The sequence below is a fragment of the Peromyscus leucopus genome, chromosome 3 (assembly GCF_004664715.2).
Source record: "Peromyscus leucopus breed LL Stock chromosome 3, UCI_PerLeu_2.1, whole genome shotgun sequence".
NCBI lineage: Eukaryota > Metazoa > Chordata > Mammalia > Rodentia > Cricetidae > Peromyscus > Peromyscus leucopus.
In genome coordinates this window covers 50,570,640-50,576,639 of record NC_051065.1, presented here as the reverse complement: position 1 = coordinate 50,576,639, position 6,000 = coordinate 50,570,640, and the positions used below count along the sequence as shown (strand labels likewise).

The 6,000-nt window shown below is 44.5% G+C and overlaps 1 long non-coding RNA gene across 1 annotated transcript in view; it reads right to left on the bottom strand.

Moving 5' to 3' along the window:
* Positions 1 to 1,871: 1,871 nt before the first annotated feature.
* Positions 1,872 to 6,000, bottom strand: part of LOC119087594 — a 28,064-nt gene continuing 23,935 nt past the window's right edge. Inside the window, exon 3 of the long non-coding RNA XR_005091062.1 lies at positions 1,872 to 2,048. This is a non-coding gene — a long non-coding RNA (uncharacterized LOC119087594). The remainder of the gene's footprint in view (positions 2,049 to 6,000) is intronic.

Below are 6,000 nucleotides of genomic sequence, written 5' to 3'. Positions count from 1 at the left end.
AAGGCAGTCTTATAAAGGAAGACATTTACTTGGGGTTGGCTTACGATACAGGGGTTTAGTCCATTATCATTATAGTGGGAAGAAGCATGGTGGCATGCAGATAGACATGGTGCTGGAGAAGGAGCTAGAGTTGTGCATCTGGATCTGTAAAAGAGAGAGAGACTGGGCCTGGCTCAAGCATCTGAAACCTCAAAGCCAATACCCCCCCCACCTCCCACCCCCCCACCCCGGGGACACACTTCCTCCAACAAAGCCACACCCACTCCAACAAGGCCACACCTCTAATAATGCCATTCCCTCATTCCCTATGAATCTATGGGGGCCATTTTCATTCAAACCACCACACTGACTCTCCTGTAAAAATATTTAAGGACCTGTGTGCTCATCTTACAATGAAATCCCACTTTCAAAAGCCAAATTCACCTACATGGGTACCTAAATATACAATACAAATGAATAGCTAATGACCATTAGATACTTGGAAATGCTTTGAATGTGAAAGAGACCCCAACAGACAGAACAAACCTGGAGAGAAATAGAGAATAGGAGAGGGGAATTCCTTTGAAAATATATTTGCACTCTTCAAAGATATAAAGGGAAATACTTAATCTATAAAGTGGGACACTGAATTAACAGGTAGGGTCAGATTTTACATAAAACTCGGAGACCTTAACTATTATTAAAACCTATTCATTTTATTAATCACTCAAAAGATCCAGGTGATCTTGACATGGAAACAGGGTAGTCTGACACGGCTACCTTGGATCATGGGTTCTTTCTTGTCATTTTATAACATCCTTTACTGAGGCTGAAGAGATGTCTCATCAATAAAGAACACTGGCTACTGTCCCTAAGGACCTGCATTCAATTCCCAACACTCACATGGTGGCTCACAACCATCTCCAATTTCAGGGTATCTGGTGCTCTCTTCTGGCCTCTGTGGGCACCAGGTACACACGTGGTACACAGACATACACGCAGGTAAAACACCTACACACATTTAAAAAAAAAAAGACGTACTTCCTTCAGACTTAACACATACACAGGATGTAGCGGGCACATCTTTGATCCTAGCACTGGGGAGGCAGAGGCAGGCACATCTCTGAGTTCAAGTCCAACCTGGCCTACAAAGGGCATTCCAGACTAACCAGGGCTACATAATGAGACTCTATCTCAAATAAATTAAATAAGCAAACAAACTCTAATGCTTCTGTGTTTCATAGAGAAGGCAGTAGTTATACAGAGAAATTATTCTATTCACACACACACACACACACACACACACACACACACAAAATTTCCCTTTTTATGCTCTGACAATTGTTATCGCTGGTACTGATGTTTCAAGTAGGTCACACTTCCACAAAGGCTCACACTCCAGACTTGCGAACCTCCGGCCCAGGTGTACCCCACTTTGAGCACGACAGATGTGCCAGTTCTTGCCTGGAGGTACGATCTTGTTTGTATCTACAAATTTTAAGGATTGAATTGGTTGTGTCTTTCTTATTTTTGGTCTCTTCCATTTCAGGAAGTTGGAGATCAGCGACTAACTCCTTTCTCCCAGATGGCATACAGAGAGCCCTTTAGACAGCTGTTAAAAACTAGAAATATGATCGTGGAAGTAAATATTTTAATAGCAAAGTTGAAAGAATACCAAAGAATTCTCCCATGAGGCAGAACAAAAGACTGAAGAGGCGGAAACAGCAAATACAGATACATACATCCAAAGATCAGCACAGGACGTGATGCTGACAGGAACAAAATAATTCTTCTATCTAAGGAAAAGAGACCTCAGGCTTGAAGTGGACACACCTCACACCCCACACCTCACACCCCACACCCCACACCCCACATCCTGCACCCCCGCTGTGTGCCCTGGAAACCGGCACACAATGGAGGAAGTGGTTGTGGAGAGGAAGCTGAACCAGGCTTGCTATCGTGACACTTCTACAGCACTCTTGCTTCTTCAATGTGGCCTCGCTGTACTGCCCAGGGTGTTCCAGGAAACGGTGTCTTTGAGTGTCGCAGATTCAGAGGAGTCTAAAACCCTGCAGAGGAATGTGGGCACAGATATAAACATCGGAAACCTGGGTGATACCACACCTCCGTGGGCACAGGAACCCCTCCCATCTCTGTCTCTGTCTCTGTCTCTCTTTCTGTCCCCTCCCAGACTGTTGAAGCTCAGAAAACATGGTAATTTGACAGCCGAGCTAGACAAAGTCTCAAAACCAAGGTTTGTCTCACACTCCGCCTCCCATCCTCTTTCTCTGCAGAGGGCAGGGAAGGCTTTCTGCACAGTTTTCTGTTTTTTCCAAAGCCCAGATCCACAGAGGAACACAGCTGCCTTCAAATCTCCTGTCTGAAATCTCCCTCATCAAGAAAGGAAAGATGGAGCCCTTACCTAAGAGGAGGGCACTGTAAAAGACCAAAGGCCGCACCTATTGCCAAAGGAGCTTTGACCCCAGCCATTGAATAGTCTCTGGGTTCATGCTATCATTTTTTTTTTTTTTTTTTTTTTTTTTGGTTTTTCGAGACAGGGTTTCTCTGTGTAGCTTTGCGCCTTTCCTGGAACTCACTTGGTAGCCCAGGCTGGCCTCGAACTCACAGAGATCCGCCTGGCTCTGCCTCCCGAGTGCTGGGATTAAAGGTGTGCGCCACCACCACCCGGCTCATGCTATCATTTATAATCCATCTAAAACCCCACAGCCCTGTCCATTTTCCTTGTCTCTTGTGCAGAGGATAGTTAGGGTTCATCTGACTCTGTCTTCAAGTTCTCACACTGTGGTGTTGTTTGTTCGTTTTTTGAAAGCCCAGCTAAGTACTCATGTTTTGTGTGAGTCCTGTATACGTGTGTACATTAGTGAATTGTGATATGTTTCTCTTATTGACCTGTATTTTGTTACAGAGGTATTGACCATGCCCTTCTATGATGGGCAGAAGATGGTATTAGTTACTGCTCTATTGCTATGAAGAGACATCATTACCAAGGCTACTTATAAAAGAAAGCATTGAACTGGGGGCTGGCTTACGGTTTCAGGTGAGTCCATGATCATCATGGTGGGGTGTCAGGACCAGCTGACCTGTCTAACAGTACCTGAATAGGGGAGTAAGGATTAATAAAGAAAAAGACAAGAGACAGAAGATAGAATCGGGAGGGCTCTCAGTGAATACTGCAGAGGCCCGGGATTTATTTCTCAAAGCCTTTTTATACACCAAGCAATGGGGCAAAAAGACTTCCTTACCATGATTCAAGGAATAGACAAGCGTAAACACCTCCTGTTATTCAGCCACGAGGAGCAAAGCATCTGGTAACCAGGCCTTTGGCCAAACATCCTGTTATTCAGTCTTGAGGGGCAAAGACAAGCTTGAACTCTCTGACCTTAAGTGAAGATAAAATCAAGCCACAAGCTGGAGTCACTGTAGGCTCCCACAGTGGAGAGCAGGGTGACAGGCAGGCTGGCCAGCATGGTACGAGAGAAGTAGCTGAGAACTTACATCTGATCCACAAGATGAAGGCAGAGAGAGAGAGAGGGACTGGGCCTAGCATGGGCTTTTGAAACCTCAAAGCCCACCCCTAGTGACACACCTCCTCCAACAAGGCCACACCTCCTAAGCCTTCCTAGACAGTTCTCCAAATGGCAACCAAACATTCAGATATATGAGCCAATTGAGGCCATTCTCATTCAAACCACCACAGAGCGGCCACCCATTTTTGTACTCCTGAAGTTAAATGGAAACTTTCCCTTATTTCTGTAAGCAGAGGGTGATGGACTCCAGAGAACAGAGGAGTGATGGAAATTCCACAAATGGTACTGAGAAGAGACCCAAAAACAACTGTGAACAAATGATCCAGAACTCAGAAGCAGGCAAGCACCCAGAGAATGCAGAGCAGGTGTCTGTAACATCTCCAACATTACAGGAAGGAATGAAGAGACGAAGAGAAGGAGGGAGGATACAGAGAGAGGTGGTGGGTGGGAGATTATTTATGGAGTATTTATTCCAAGAGGCAAGCTCTGATTTTCCAAATGGATGTACTATGCATGAATTATAACAGGTATTATATTTGTATGGTTCAAAACATGCATGAAAAATCTGTTTCCATTCATGACACCAACCATCCTGATCACCAAACACACCTTATTCGTTTATTGCATGCTGTTTCGGTGTTCTTTAATATGAAAATGTTTGTATATCCTTCACTTTACAGCTTTACACACACAGGTGCATGTTTGCACATGTGCATGTGTGTATATGTGTGGTTGCACATATGTGTGTGTTGTGTGTGCATGTGGAAGTATGTGCATGTAGAAGTATGTGTATGCATGTGTGTGTACATGTGGCTGTATGCAAGTGTATTCATATTTATGTGTAAATGTAAACATGTGTGCATATGGAGGTTTGTGTGTGTGTGTTCATGTGTAAGTACACACCTTTGTGCATATGGGGTTGTGGTGTGTGTGTGTGTGTGTGTGTGTATGTGTATGCGTATGGGGGATGGGTTTGTGGGGTGTGGGATACTGCTTTTGTTCATTTCTGTTGCTATAACAAATACCCTGACTGAAAGCCACTTAGGAAAAGTGTTTGCCTTAGCTCACACATCCAGGTTACAGTCCTTCCTTGGAGGGAAGTTAAGTCACAGAGGCAGTAGCTTGAGGCAGCTGGTCATACCACATCCACAGACAGCAGCAGAGAGAAACAAATGCATTGTGTGGGCTGCTTTTGCTTCAGATCGCTTCCTGTATGCTCGCACAGTCGAGCGCCCCGTCTATGAACTGTGCCCTCCACACTCAGGATGTGTTGTCCCCCCTCCATTAGTATTCATTACCACAGGCCAACCTGACCCTGATAATTCCTGAAGACTCTTCCCAGACAGCTCCAAGTTGTAGCCCACTAAACAAGGAATGCACTTACGTCCAGTCCGTCTACTGTCAACGAGAACGCCTGGTAAGCCGCTCTGTCTGCAAAGACCGGCTGACTTATTAAAACTGCAGTGATTCGACAGGGCTGAGATGCTGCAGAGGCCAAGGACCTTATCTAGGGCTCCAGCTTTAGTCCCCTCAATAGCCAACCTCTGCTCACCTCTGTGTTAGAGCTAACATCTGTGACTAACAGTTAAAAACCTTCTGGAAACTATTTTAAAATTGTTTCCAAGTGTATGGGTATTTTGCCCACATGTATGTCTGTGTACCACATGCATGCCTGATGCCCACTGAGGCCGTAGGAGGGCACTGAATCCACTGGAACTGGAGTTGCAGGTGGTTGTGAGCCACCGCGTGTGTGTGCTGGGAATTGAACCTGGGTCCTCTTGTAAAGAGGCCAGTGCTCTTAACTGCTAAGCCATTTCTCCAGCCCTTGGAGTCTGTGAACTTAACAGAGCACCAGCTTCCACCCACCTAGGAGCTAAGAGTAACAGTAGCATCCGAGTGAGCATCCTGCATCTTGCTGCGACCTCCTCTCCTGTGTACCCACCAAAGCACTTTAATCTTGCCTTGATTTATGCCTTTCTTAGTTCTGTAAAACTATAAAACTGCTCCCATATTGAAACATGGAATTTGGGTAACCCAAATTTGCGTTCCCAGATAATGAGCACTCAAATTTGGTTCCAGAATAAACTATCTCTTATTCCCTTTAAGGTGAGAGCTGTAAGGGTTTTTTTTTTTTTTTTTTTTTTTTTTTTTTTTTTTTTTTTTTTTGTGTGTGTGTGTGTGTGTGTGTGTGTGTGTGTGTGTGTGTGTGTATCATCACAAACAGGAATTCCAGGTCAGAGAATAAATGCATTTATAAGTTGGGGAGATAATGACAAATAGTTCCAGAAGTTCTAACGTTTATAATGAAAAGGACCATATCTCCAGAGCTTTGCCAGCAGGTGGTATTGTCAAACATAAAGATTGTTAATGTGGGCAGTGAAAGTAGCAATTCTAAGTTGTTTATATCTCTATATGAGTAAGATCTGACCTATTTTCATGCTTGTATTTCTCTCCCCTGTGGAATACATTTTCA